At 37.7% G+C, this 15,316-nt stretch overlaps 1 non-coding gene across 1 annotated transcript; it reads right to left on the bottom strand.

Moving 5' to 3' along the window:
- Positions 1-8,580: 8,580 nt before the first annotated feature.
- On the bottom strand, positions 8,581-8,687 carry LOC145013545 (small nucleolar RNA R71). Its single transcript, XR_013665097.1, has one exon. It is a non-coding gene; the product is annotated as a small nucleolar RNA R71 (small nucleolar RNA).
- Positions 8,688-15,316: the final 6,629 nt, after the last annotated feature.

Here is a 15,316-nt window from a genome sequence, read left to right as displayed (position 1 = left end):
CCGAAACCCCTTTCATTTCTCTAAAAATTAGACAAGCAAAATAGAGCGTTTGCTTGGTCTATTTCGGGTCCGTAATTTTCGCAAATCGAAATGAACCGAACCTCGGTCTATTTTGGCTCTGAAATTTTAGAGGACCGAAATGAACCGAACGCTCGGTCTATTTCGCTTGATCTTCCCAAGGTTAGCTTTCGGTTGTCAATCTTGTATATTTTGTTAAGTATTCTTACTCATCTTTCCTTGGTCTTTCTCTTTAACTGCAATCTTTTATTTTCTGTTTTTATTCTTTTTCAGAAACTTCAAAAATACAAAAGTATCTTTTATTCCTTTATTCTCGTATGGTTTCTTTTCTTTCTTTAGATCACCGACACCAAATGCAGTGCAGCAAGGGAAGGTACACATTCTATTATCCATGAACTAATTAGTTATCCCTAAAGGCATGTTGTTGTATGTAGACCGAAGCCTCCAAGACTCTGAGTAAAGCCTTAATGATTTGATTCATATAAATTGTTTCATCCTAATCAGGCTGCTAAATTTACTCAAGTCATGAGCTACCTTACTCTTCTCATATGTGTTAAGAGTTTTCTGCTTTTTCATCCTTTTATAGCAGAGGTACTTTCGGTTCTTTCAGCATCTCTTCTTATTTCTCCATCACGTTTCATTCCACCAATGTAACCCCTGAGACTCTCAACTATTACCACTGAGGTTTATGGTCACACAAAATCTGAGTTTATGATCTTATATGCGTAAACCACGTGCTGAGTGAAACCCAAAATCCAGCACCAACAATTAGTTAACGATGAATAATTTCAATTCAAGCTATTACTTGTTACCTTATGAAGTCTCTTTTTATTTTTGAGTGATCTTTATGAAATTGTCTAACACAGGCATTTCTTCCCACAAGATCCAGTTTAGTTTTTGTTTTTGAGACTTCTACTCAACATCATGTTACCACAAACAATATCCAACCTACTTGTTCAATAGACCACATCGGTCTCACAAGTACTTCATCCAACTTTTAGACTTATATTAAGTCTTGCAGTTTGGTTGAAGATAAGCCACATTTTAGCCTAATAGTTGAAAAGAAGCCTTTTGTTGTTTATTTACAGACACTCGATCGTATTTTCTCGGGATACCACACAAGCACTTCGAGTCTCTCTTGACTTTGAAGGAAGCGATTCGTTCCCGGAATCATCTGTTTTATGTCTTAAGACATCACTCATGTCCCATATACTCTTTGCTTTATTTCTTTATCCTTGACACACTCTTGCACGAAAATTGTTTTTATGATTTTCCATATCTCAAGGTGTTAGTCCTACTGGTTCGTTTACCTTTTATGTTTGAGGAACTGACCGCACTGTTGTCTCTTTCATGTATGGAGCGAAAGTGGTCATGTTGCAGCGAAAGAATGATCTATGCTTAACAATGCATGAGTTAGAAGTTGAAGATTGTTTTGAAAAGAGGAGATGTGGATAAGAATTTAAACCGAGTCATCGAATAAGCATTAAATTAGGCGCGTGAATTTGAAACGGTTCCTAAAACCACGCGTGATGACATCTATCTGGGGAAACCAAGCTGTCAAATCGTGCTTTTTCAGGCGACGTTTTAGAAATCGTATCATCATTACGGAAGATTTTTTCTCTCTCCTAGAAACGGTATATAAAGGGTTTCTCACACCTCTTGTACTTCCCTATCTTCTTTGCTCTCTTTCGAATACAACAAGCGCTTCTTTGTTCTTCATCTTCTTTATCTCAACAATGGCGGGATCATCTTCTTTGCAAGAATAGACAGCTTCTTCAAACTTGCTTCCCATCAAACCGAACCAGAATCTGATCATCCAAATCAATCATCTTTTGTATGATCACTACATACTACATGTGGTTGAGGTGCTCAAGTATTCACCATTGGTGATAGCCCTTAATCAAATCGAATCAGTGCTAATATCCTTGTTATCACAAGTTTATACTACTGCTTCTTATGATAAGAACAAGGAACACGTCTACTTTGAGATCTTTAATCACAAGACCTCAGTCTCTAAAGCCTGCTTCAGTTCTTTACTAGGGCTTGCTATCGATGCATCTCTTATTTCTCCTGATTTCATAACTACGACTCAGTTATTCTCAATGTTCCACGATATGGGTTATACTGATGTCCTCACTACTATGACTAAATTCATAAAGTCCTGTTTGCCACCGCGGTGGAATGGATTGCTAACTCTAATCAACAAGGGTTTGGCGGAACGAGTAGCGTGGTCGAATGGTAATAGCAAAGGTTTTATGATTATTCTCTATGGTCTCTATCATGATATTAACCTAGATTATGTTTCTCTTATCTGGTCACAACTCGTGCAAAGTATCAACTCCTCCACCAGACATTCATATATTTCTTGTGGTCGATTCTGGACCATAGTGACTCGAAGGGCTATTGAGCATTTTCAGATTCCGGTTATGACTGATGCTTTGCTTTCATATGTGGATACCTTTCACACCAAGAAGATCATCTTCTCTGATGCAACTAAGTTTTCCTCAATGGTTCGATACCTGAAACTATGTACCGATGTGTGACAAGCGAAAGTAAGGTAATGAATGAGTACCAGAAGCTACCTCCAACGGGTCCAATACAACTAACTCCTGAAATGCAAGAAGCATTAGACGCTGTTGAGAAGCCTGCCAAGCGAGGGAAAAAGGAAGATTCCAGGAAAAAGGGAACCGAAGGTCCATCTGCTAAGCCGGTCAAATCTAGGAAGCGAAAAGCTGAAAAAGTTGCAGCTTCGGCTTCAAAGAAAATTAAGAAGATGGTAAAGCATCACAATAATCCTTCTCCTTCTAGCTCTGATCATGATGATGCGCAGTCTATTGATGAAGATGAATCATCATGACGATACTACAAGAGGTAACACCCCTCCTTCTTCTCCAACTCCCGCTGAACACAATAAAGACAAGAGGTAACACCCCTCCTTCTTCTCCAACTCCTTCTAGCTCTGATCATGATGATGCGTAGTCTATTGATAAGCTTGATCAACTGATTGCTTCTTCAGTAAAAACTAATGATGTGGTTATGAAGGATTTTTTGGACATAACTCTTAAGCAGTACATGGATTTTATTGATAAATCCACCAAAGCGGTTGATGACTCCACATCTCTCTGCAAGAAAGCAACAACTAATGTGGAAGAGATTATTCAAGATTCTAGGGTAAGGGTCATGTTGATACGAATGCAGCTAAGGTGGTTGCAATGGTTGATTCCCTTTCACAATCTCTTCAAAGCCGAGATAGCCAAATTTGATTCCGTTAGGTTTGACATCCAAACCGAGAACCATTCTTTCATTACCTCGGTTAATTCTTGTTTAGAGAAGCTTCAAGCTGACTTGGCTATGGAACACAAATTCATGGATGATCTGGCTTTCAAAAATACTCAGATTGAAGTTCAGCAAGTTCAGCTTTCTCAGGCGGCTAAGGAAATTGTTTCCTTAAACAAAGCGTGCAGTTCTAAAAAGTTGTGCCTCTGATATTCTTAATCTTTTGAGTAATGTTATTCATGCTCATGATCTAATTCTTACTCTCACCATCAGGAATCATTTGACATCCAAAATTCTTCCGGTCATTGAAATTCTTAGTCAGATGAAGGGTGTTACGGAGTCGATCGTTACTCCGCAACAAGGGAGAGATGGTGTTGTGAAAATTGTAAAAACTCTTCCGGTCACCCCCCCCCCCCAAGTTGTTGTCAAAACATAACTGAAGGGTAATGAAGTTTCGGGTTCTGGTGTTCAAGAAAAGAAGAAGGGCATTTCTGGTGAAAGTGACGAAGATAATGAAACGATAGCCAAAGTCCTGAAGCGAAAGCAAAGGGACAAAGAGTTAGATGATAATCTTCGGATCACTAGAGAGACAGAAGAGAGAGAAAGAAAGAAGAAGGAAGGGCATGATGCTCTTGTTTGTAAGAAGGCTCTGTTTCCTCCCTAGACTAGGGATGGATTGATCAAAGAAGCAATTGGGTTTCCAAGCATGTATTGGTTGGAACCTGTTGTCTCTTTTGATTGTGACAACACGAGGGACTCACAATTTGATATGCCTATAACCAGAAAGGCATTTGTATTTCACTATTTTGATTCAACAGTTGAAGTTCCCTCTCCTCGTCCTCAAGTTGATCGTGATCTTATTGACTACTATCTCAAATTCGGTCAACCTCAATATCTGACGTGGAGTGCTCAGAAGATAACCACTGTCAAGTGATGAAACCCTCACCTGCTGGAAAAATTTTCAATATTCAGTTTTGAATAACCAGAGGATTGGGCAGCTCATCCATACAATTTCTTTAGCGGATCTTCCTAACCTAAATCCTCATGATTGGATTTTACTGTTTAATATTTTTCTCATAAATTTGAAGGATTATGAGCCGATTCTTGGTCATCTTAAGAGGATGCTATCCTCTTATATTCTTGAAGTTGCAAAAATTGATCAAGAGGTGGCTCCTGTTATGAGGAAGAGACCGACAGTGAAGCCTACTGGAAAGCCTGGAGATGTTAACAAAATGAAGTTGGTTCAAATTGACTCTACTAATCTTACTGTGATGTTCACGAGAGCCGAAGCTGAAAGGTTTTTGTTCACTCTTGTTGACAAACACTTGTTCTCTACAAACTTCTTGGAGCATATTCTTGATATTATTCACCGGTGTAAGCAGAACAGAGAGTCAGACAAGAAGAATTTAACAGACATGCTTCGGTGGTACATTACTTTTCGTCAAACTGTACTTGCCATAACACCGAACGTGTTCAAGACTGTCAAGAAATCTTCTGTTGCTCAACTGAACTAAGATCCTGACTCAATTGACGCAAAGGGGGAGATTTTTGAGTATTAAAGTTGCGTCATTGGGCTTAATGTTTGGTTTACTATGTATATCCGGTTTGGGCCTGTCCAACCGTGATTATTTTATTAGGGTTTAGTATTTAAGGTGCATGCATGCATCCTAGACAGATACGCTTTTGATAATTATTACTAAAACCCTAGCTTGCCTCTATAGTGGAAGTTCTTGATCGAGCTCTGCTGAGGCGTGACTACCTTGAATCATTAAGCAAATTTAATTCCATCTTGCTTTATTTTGCTTGCTTGTTTGTTTGTTAATTTGTTTTATTGATTAACCTGTTGAAGATTTAATCGATCTAAGAGTTTCTAATCTCATCAAATCCTCATGGGTGGTATTTTGCGGGCTGTTGGGTTTTGATTTGGGTAATGCTAAAGAGCGATTTTGAGGGCGAAATCAAATTAAGTGGGGGAGATTTGTAACATCTAGAATTTCAGGTATGATAGTTGTGGTTCATTTTTGAAGATTTGGGAGGGACTCGACGAGTCAAAGGTGTGACTCACCAAGTCACGTCGTGCTGGTCACGTGGATTTAATGAGAGGACTCGACAAGTCCAAAGGCGGACACGCCGAGTAGGGTCTGGGTGGAGAAAACCCTAAGTTTTCAGAGTTGGGGCCCATTTAAGGGAATTTATGGCCCTAGATGCGCCTCATACCCTAATGAGAGACCCTAGATCACCATTGGAGCCATGAGAGAGAGTTCTTATGATGAATCAAGTAATTTGGTGGATCTTTTGAAAGGGGAAGAGTATGATTCAAATAAGGATCGATGTGACGCTGTGGATCTATCATTTCTTTCTCAAGGAGCTTATCTGGAAGGTAATAAGCCATACCTTTTTTCATCCTTGTAGTTAGATTTCATATCTATGGAGTTTTAGGGCTTTTTGCCATTTTGTGCTTGGATTTTTGAGTGCTATGAGTATTAAGAAGTCTAGACCTCAGATCTGGACCTTGTGAGGTCCTTAGAGTCTAGATGTCATAGCTTTATTCCCCATATGAGAGTTTTTGGACTTAATCATCTCATGAAGAGCATGTATTAACATTTTGGAGTAATAACATCATGCATGAACATAAAGATCGAAGCTTTACGTGATTATTGAGCCTTGAGATGATAGATCTAGTGATTGGAGTGATAGATATTGCTAAAATCTCCTGAATGAACATTGGGTCTGAATAAACTCAATGAGTCGATGAGCTGACTCGATGAGTTGGTTAGGGTTTGTCCCAAAGATCTGAGTCATGCGATAACTCGACGAGTTAGGGGTCAACTCGACGAGTTGATTCGGGCCTTCATGAGACTTCTGTGAAAACAGGTGGACTCGACGAGTCATTGGGAGTACTCAGCGAGTCAGGTCTGTTTGGGACTGTTGACTCGAGTTTAGCTGATATTGACTTGGGGTTTGACCAGTACAAGTAATAGAGATCCTGGAAGGGCAAGATGGTCTTTTGCTCATTCCAAGAATTAGAGAGAGATGAGGGTTAACCTATAGTGAATTTGTGTATGGGTAGAGTATTGATTATAGATAATTATTCTATGTGTTAGCCGGAGACTAGTTGGAGATTCCATGTACTAGGTTATGCTAGCCATCTTGCGAGATGAGTCTTCTCACTATACTTTACCTAGAGTGATAATTAGAGTTGTGTGACAGAGTACTTTAGATGCTATTTGTATGATGTGATACATTGTATAATTCTGTGTGATTTATGTTGTGTATGATTCAGAGTTTACAGAGTTAGGGCTGGAAGGTCCAAAGAGTTAGGGCTAGAGGGTCCACAGAGTTAGGGCTAGAGGGTCCATAGAGTTTTGGGACTGGAGGATCCCATGGAGACACATTGACCAAAGGGTCATACATGGTTATAGCCTCGAGTGGGTAATATGTGTTGTATGTGGTATTTTGGAGAACTCACTAAGCTTCGTGCTTACCGTGTTATGTGTTATGTGTTTCAGGTTCTATTTAGGATCGCGGGAAGGCGGCGGCTTGATTGTACACACACACACACACACACTAGGGAAAAGACTCACGAATGGGTAATAATGTTTTGAAAACTTTGTTGACTATTAAATGGTTTTTATTTAAAATGACATGTGTTTTATGAAAATAAAAGTGAAAAATTATTTTGAAAATTTACGGTGTTACAAAAAGTACCAAAATAAACTAAAAAGTCCCACAAGTATACATCTAAAAGATAAATCGTCAAGCTTGGAACTTTCTATTGGGTTTTCTGTGCATCTATACAATAGATATAACAACGGAAGCATTAAAAAATTATCCCAAGTGTATGTGCATCCTAAGATCTGAGCTTTAGTATTATAGCAACGTACATTTAAAACTAACCTGAGAAGCTAAATAAAAATAAATTAGAATACTAACCTCTATACAAATTCGATTTACTTGTAGTCTTTAGCTCTTGATGCTCTTTTTGCTTCTTGGAACACTAGTACCCAAAGTAGAGTACCTCTAATGGTTCACACCCAAAAGTCAAGAACCCTAGATTTAACACTCGGTTCCTTGTACGTATTTAATTCCAAGTGTTATTGTATATTACCCTGGGACTCGGTGGGATGAAGGCTCAACTTGTCGAGTAGAGTCGAATTTTTGTGTGAATTTGAAGCGACCTACTCGACGAGTTGGGACACCGACTCGACGAGTAGGAGCTGTCTAGAAAAAACCCTAATATTTAGGGTTTGCACCCTATTTAAACACCTTAAGTGGTTCCCTTTGCAGCCTTCAACACCCCCCGACCATCCCCACGAAACCCTAGCCGTTTTTGAGTGATTTTGAGCTCTTTGTGCCATGTTGTGCAAGATAGAAGGTTGAAGAGAAAAAGAAGGAGATTGGGATTTCAAAAGGAGCAAGGAGATTTAGAGGTTTTGCTTCATTTCCTGTTTATTGGAGGTAAAAAGTCTAGACCTTGCTTATCCTTTCATTAGCTACTCTTTTGGAGTAATTTAGGGTTTTTGGAAGCCATTTTGGAGCCATTATTGGATGTAACCACGAGCATAATTTAGTCTATCATGTATTATCATGATCTTGTCAGTGTTCTCTTGAACTATATCCAACTTCGTTAACTTTCTATCACCCACCTCCAGCCAACAAAGCAGGGAACAAAACGTAGAAAGCTTCGTAGGAGTCAACCAAATGCCAAAGAAGTCAAATTTCAAGGACCTTACATCAGTTTTTGGAAAGAAGAAAGGAAAGAATGTGGGTGAGTCTAGTAGTTAGAAGAAGGAAGGGAGCAAGATTGAAAACCTTGAACAAAATCCAAATCCCAAAGATACCGAATACGTGACTGAACCCGAGTTTGAAGAAAGCAATTTTGAAGACGATCAAGAAAACGAGATGGTAGACATTGATGATATGTCCATGGGAGCATACAAGAAGCAAATTAGAGATGATTTTGGTCCTAGTCTAGTACAACCCGCAATTCCCGCCACTACAACATTCAAGTTGAAAGGACACATTCTTACTGCACCTAAGGACATACCATTTTCTGGTAAGGATCATGAGGATGCTTATAAGCACCTAGATGAGATCAATGACATTGCAGACTATTTCAATGTCCCGAATGTTCCAAGAGAGATAGATTTGTTAAGGATGCTTCCCGTTACTTTTAAGGGGGCTGCAAAAGATTGGTTCAAAGCATTTCCACCCGGTGCAATTACTAATTGGGCACAAATGCTTGAGCAATTCCTAGAACAAGTTTGCCCACCATCAAAGATATCTAAACTCAAGAAGGTAATAGCCAACATTGAGCAACAACCAGGTGAGTTGCTTTATGAGGCATGGGAGCGTTATAAAGGGCTACTAAGAAACTTCCCTCAGAATGACTTTAACATACAACAAGAAGTGTCTAACTTTTATGACGGGGTGAATGTCATGACAAGGCAACTCCTAAATTCTCAAGGACCACTTACGAAGAAAAATCTAGCTAAAGTAATGGAGTCGATTGATGAGTTCTTGAAGCATTCTCGCGAGTACCATAGTCCAAGACAAGATGAAGTTAAATAAATTGGGGGAGGAAATTTTGAATACATGGTTGTTGTACTAGTTATGCTTGACACCATGGACAGGAGAATGACCAAAATGGACCAATAAGTTCATGCTATTAGAGTTGGTTGTGAAATATGTAATGGTCCACACTTCACAAAAGATTGCCACTTGGATGAAAATGGAAATAAAAAGGTGCAAGTTTGCTACTCAAGTGGAGATAAGTATGATGAAAATTAGAGGAAACAAAAGAAGGAGTGGTTACCATATGATGAATATAAGAAACTATAATAAGAAAAATATAGGCATACTGACCGACGCTTCTACCAAAAAGAACAACCACCTCCTGAAAAGAAAGTTGATTTGAGTCTATGTTACATAGATTTATGGAGGCTTCTGAGAAAAGTCATGATGAGATAGATGAAGTGATAAGGGAAAATCAAAATATCATGATTCATGAAGGAAAAGAAAGCCTTGCTAAGAAATCACCAAGCATCAATCTAAAATATTGAAGTCCAACTAGGTCAACTAACTACTTTTGTACAAGAAAAATTATCTCCAAAAATTCCCGAGAAAAATCCTCAATCACATGTAATGGTAATGGAAACTGAAGAGGATACCGTCTCTGAGTTCCTTGAAGCACTAGAAGTCAATCCATCTTAGACCGGTCCCAAGCCTAAGAAGTCACGATTAGAAGAAAAGAATATTACTGAAACATCAGATTCACGACGTGGGGATCCAACCTCCACGATGTGGAGAGGGTCTGGTCAGAAAATTTTTAAGGATGTTCGAGCCTATCGTCCTTCGTTGCCTTTTCCTTGTCAAGCTAATATTCATCCAATGGAGTAGGAGAATTTGAATTTTATGCAAAAAGTGAAGGGTATTCCAATAAACACTCCTTTCAATGATTCATTATCTAAAGTTCCTAAATATGCGAAATTTTTACAAGATTTAATCAATGCTTGCCAGCAGCTAGAGAAGAATTCCAACGTAATTCTTAGTGAGCAGAGTTCTAAAGTGATTATGGGAGAGTTCCCAAAGAATATGGGAGATCTTGGACGCCTCACTCTTCCATGTGAGTTTGGGAATAATTTAAAGACTTATGCTTTAGCTGATTTTGGAGCTAGCATAAATCTAATGCCTTACTCGTTCTATCAAAAGCTAAGTATTTCGGATTTGAAGGCTACAAGAATAAAAATTCTCATGGCCAAACATTCAGTAACACATCCTAGGGGTATTGTGGAAGATATTTTGGTAAAAATTGGGAAATTTGTTTCTCCAATTGACTTTGTCGTTTTAGATATGAAAGAAGATGCCAATGTCCCAATCATTCTTGGTCACCCTTTACTAAATACTGCTAGAGCCTTGGTTGACATTCGCGAGTCCAAAGTTACTTTGAGAGTTGGAGATAATGAAGCTACTTTTGGAGTAGAAGATGGTTTTCAAGGCAATGATGTTCAAGGTTAAGTTTTCAACATTAATGAAGAAGATAATCTTGAAGAGTTAGAGAAGTTTATGGAAGAAGAACTTAAGTCAATTCAACAAGTTAAACGCACTAAACCAAGAGCATTCGTTCCACTTGTTTTTGAAGTAATTGCTTATAAAACTCCAACATCTTAGGTAAGCAAGGAGAGTGAAGAAGACTTAATATCAAATGATGAAGAGGAGGTTACCTCCGAAGAAAAGATACTAACTTGGGACAAGAAGATGGTACCCGTGGAGCTAAAGAATGAGGCAAAAGTGGAAGATAAACTTAAGCAGAAGAAAGGAATTAAGAAAAATCTCGAAGAAGGTGGTACGAAGGGTAAAAATGAAAATTCTAAAAAGGTATATATTAGAAAAGTTCAAGCTTACAAAAGAAGGTGTAATGAGAAAAAGATGCAATTGGTGATAACACTCCGATAAGTTCAACATGAGGTGGCATGGAGTCCGGCTCATAACTCTAATAAAAAGAAGCGCTTCTCGGGAGGCAACCCGAGCTGGGTTTGAATTTCTTTTTGTTTTGCATTTTTAGCTTATTTTTAGGATAATAATCATCTAAGTCATCTTAACGTTTAGAAAAGGAAGAAATTAAGTTTTGGGTTCTTAAATATTGCTTGAAAGAACTAAAGAAATAAAATTAAGATTTTAAGGAATAACTTTTGGACTTTTGTATGAAATCTCGTCCACACATCATTGGTCAACAGCCCACCTCGTGGTGAATCCAATTGGCCCGATTATTCTAAGCCCAACAGACAAGCCCATGACGTGGCCATGAACCCACGACATGGACTTTCAAAAAGTCGCGTGGGGGGGGGGGGGGAGGGGGACCAGTATAGGATATCTCACTTTGACCATCCCCATTTTCTTACCACACACACGGACGAAGAACGGCTAAACCCCACACTCGATTTTTTGTATTCCACTTCCATGATTTCTGTTTTATTTGTCTCCTATCTACAATTGGTAAGTGTTACATTCAATAATCTTGTTACTTTCCCCTCATTTTATGCCTTTAGTGGTTAGGGTTTTTCTTAGAGATGAAATACCAAAAATTGAGTCGTTTGATTGATGAATTCCCATTGCATGTGTTACACAAAGTCGTAGATTGAAAAGATTAACAAACCCAAGTGAAAATTTTGGTTAGTTTTGACCATCCTGGAACTAACCAGAAGTTACGACACGAATCAAGCCCACAACGTGGATTGGAAAACCACAAAGTGGAATATGGGCGACCAGTTTCCTGTTTTGCTGTACAATTTAATCTCTTAGTTGTTTTTTTTTGTTTGTTTTTCGTCATTTCAGGAAAAATGGGTCCTCAAAGGGCAGTTCCTCAAGCACAAGACCCTATTGATATGTCGAATATTCACCCACTCTACTGGTTCCTTCAAAACCTCTCTCGTGCTATGTTAAATAATTATGAAAATCATTTGGGGTGGTTGTACAACCGCGAGTTCACGATTCCTCCTATTGTGGATTGGGCATGGTTACGCGGGGTTGGTATGGTTATGGAGTTGGAAAGGTATTGGAAAAAATTATTTGTGGGAGATGGCTTTATATTCATGTGTAATGGTTGGGGGGATTTTTTTTCTATTCAAGAACCCATTTATTTGGAATTATCGGTGGAGTTCTTCGCTACCGTAAATCTTGAGGATAAGAAAACCGATCCCAACTACAACCGGGAGATTGCTTTTCGATTGGGTGGTGTGTACCGTGAGTGCAGGCTTAGAGAATTTGCATGGTGCATAGGACTTTACACCGAAGAGGAAACACAATCACCAATGTTTTCTATTTTTACAAGGGTGTGTTGGAGATTTCACCTCCAGGATTTTTGATGTCCAGTTTTGGAGAACCATTTCGAATCACGAGTACAATTCTCATGACGCATGCGAAGGACAAATCTAGAATCCCGTTTATCGTTTTTTGCATCGCCTCATCACCTTCTCGACAATCATAAAAATCATGGAGATAAAGTGCCATTTCGTAATTTGTTTCATTTGTGGAGCATAATTACACCCGATATTTTTGTGACATCCCTTATATGCTTGTGCGGTTCATGGGGAGGAAGGCGACTAATTCTAGACCCAGTAGTCTCATTATGAGTGGACACTTAGTCACCCGACTTGCCCAGTCTAATGGTATCTTGAGTCCTAATTTTACTAGGAACCTCATGTGCTTTCCGGACAATGACTTAACTATCTAAGTTTTAAGTGTAATGCGGGTTGTGGTGAATGTTGGAGGAGTTTTGTGATACCATTGGAGGATGATGAACAACCCATAGGGCAACAAGAAGAACAAGTTAGGCCTAGGAGGAGGAATATGAGAGTCGGAGGAAAGAGAGGACAACCGGTGCATCATAATGTACCCACGGGAAGAGCTAGTTTTGGAGGAAAAACTTTGGGTGGTTATTTGGACCAATTATCTTTGAGTATGATTTGGATTGGGGGAACAATGGAAAACATGGTCCGACACTTTAACATTGATCAACCACCTCACTTGGGGGATCATTATCCAATTTGTCATACATGGAGTAATTATCGGAGTCGAGGTGGAGATGGAGCAGGAACTAGTGGAGCTGAAGGCGATGAAGAAGATTATTAGTTTCTATTTTTATGTTTTTATTTGGTTTTTGAAGTTTGGTTTTATATGTTTAAAATTTGTAACCGAATGATGGATGATTATTTTTTTCTTTTCTATAACTTGTTTTGTTGTAGATTTTGTGAGTTTTCGTGAGCGAGAAGTTTAGAGTTAGAGATAGGAGTTTCCGAGAGAGGCCGTGTCATTTAAAGTTATGATTTGAGACCCACTTTCTTTAATAAGTGTGGTGTTATATTCGTTAGAGAAAGAAGTAGTGAAGTGTTACGAAGTTTGAGAGTTTCAATAGTGTCTAAAAGTTATTTAATCAAGTTACATCTAACTTGATTTACAGATTATGTAAAGTGTGACGTCCAATTTCCATGACATGGACATCAGCTACACATCGTGGATTAAGTATAAATTGTGAATTCAGAAAAGGTCATCACTTGAAGTCACACTGTGTATTCCTACACCACGACGTGGAATTCTTAAGTCACATTTCTCTTCTTCTCTACACCTTGCAATGTGGTGTATGCTTTCCCACATTGGTCTATTATGCTTTGAAGATTGTGTACACTACATTTTTTGAAGATTAAAGTCTCAAATTCATATTTTCCGGCACACTTATGTATCTCACTCATTGAAGATCCAAGTTCCATTATCCATAGTCCATTTTCAAGCTATTCGAAATTTTCCACACTCGTCAAGAATTTGATCTCACCACTATTACTCCAGGGGAGTCTGTTCCTTTTTCTCCCTTTTTATTATTTTTAAATTATTTTATGCATACAATGAGGACATTTGTAATAAGCGTGGGTAGGGGGTCGAAAAAGTAAATTGCTAAATCATTTTAAGTAAATTTCTAAAAAAATTAAAATTTGAAAATTTGAAAATTTAGAAATAATAATATAAAAATTAAATCTAGTATTAGTTTAAACTTAATTTGCTAGTGTTGCATGGGATGATCCGATATGAGCTCAAATGTTTAATTGAGCCAACATATGTTATAGTATACTTGAGACTTCCCATATCTAGTGAAAAGTCATGAGATATGAAAGGTAATCTAGAAGTTTATATGGCATAATAAGTTTTGCAGCTTGTACCTGAAATCTATCTAGGAGAGCCTATGTAGTCATTGCACTTAGACTAATACCTCTAACTAATAAAGGTTGAAGTTAAGCTCCCTTGATTAAGCATGTAGGTTTTGAAAGAAAAAAGTGAGTTTTATATATATATATATATATATATATATATATATATATATATATATATATATATATATATATATATATATATATAAGAAAGAGAGAGAAATTACCAAAAAGTTGAAAATTTTTGGAGCTATCAAAGTATGAAGATCAAAAGATCAAAATTCCAAACAATCAAATGTTTGAAGATACCAAAAGTCAAACAAAAAGGTGGTGAAATCAAAGAAATCAAATATCAAATATCAAAGAAGTGAAGAATTCCAAGAGCTCTATTGTGGTATCTAAAGCTGTAATTTCTAGATTATGTATGCTTGGGTAGCTTAACCAAAAATACCTTGAGGTTAAGAAAGATTTTTGAGGATTGATTCGGAGGGTTGCAGAAATGAGTGTCATATAAGATAAGGTGTTAAGGTTCATAAGGATTGTGAGTATTTAGGATTAGGGAAGCTATTAGGAGATTTAGACACAAATATGCTCATTGAGGTCTTGGTATAATGATCGAGTTCAAAATAGATTGTTTTATGTGGTATCTAAAGCTCTATTGTGGTATCTAAAGCTATATTGTGGTATCTAAAGCTGTATTGTGGTATCTAAAGTGAAGAATTCCAAGAGCTCTATTGTGGTATCTAAAGCTGTAATTTCTAGATTATGTATGCTTGGGTAGCTTAACCAAAAATACCTTGAGGTTAAGAAAGATTGTTGAGGATTGATTCGAAGGGTTGCAGAAATGAGTGTCATATAAGATAAGGTGTTAAGGTTCATAAGGATTGTGAGTATTTAGGATTAGGGAAGCTATTAGGAGATTTAGACACAAATATGCGCATTGAGGTCTTGGTATAATGATCGAGTTCAAAATAGATTGTTTTATGTGATGCTAGTGATGAAGGTTTGAACTAAAAAAAATTAGTTTTGCTTGAGGGCAAGCAAAAGATAAGTGTGAGGTATTTGATATTGCCATATTTATACATATTTTTAGGCAATATTTGAATGTTTTTTTGACTAATATTATGGTTTTTTAAATAGATAAGTGGAACTTATAAAATTAAAATTGTATTTTGCGGCTAAAAGGAGCATTCTTGAAGAACAAGGACTAAAAGTGATAAGAGATTGAACTTTGGAGTCTTGGAGAATTAAAGAAAATAAAATCCACGTAAACAGTTGAATCCACATCGTGGACTTCATTTACACGACGTGGCATGGACGCTTTT

This window comes from Lactuca saligna, chromosome 8 (assembly GCF_052625555.1).
Source record: "Lactuca saligna cultivar CGN05327 chromosome 8, ASM5262555v1, whole genome shotgun sequence".
NCBI lineage: Eukaryota > Viridiplantae > Streptophyta > Magnoliopsida > Asterales > Asteraceae > Lactuca > Lactuca saligna.
The sequence above is the reverse complement of the archived record's forward strand: the minus strand, read 5'-3'. Positions and strand labels throughout refer to the sequence as shown.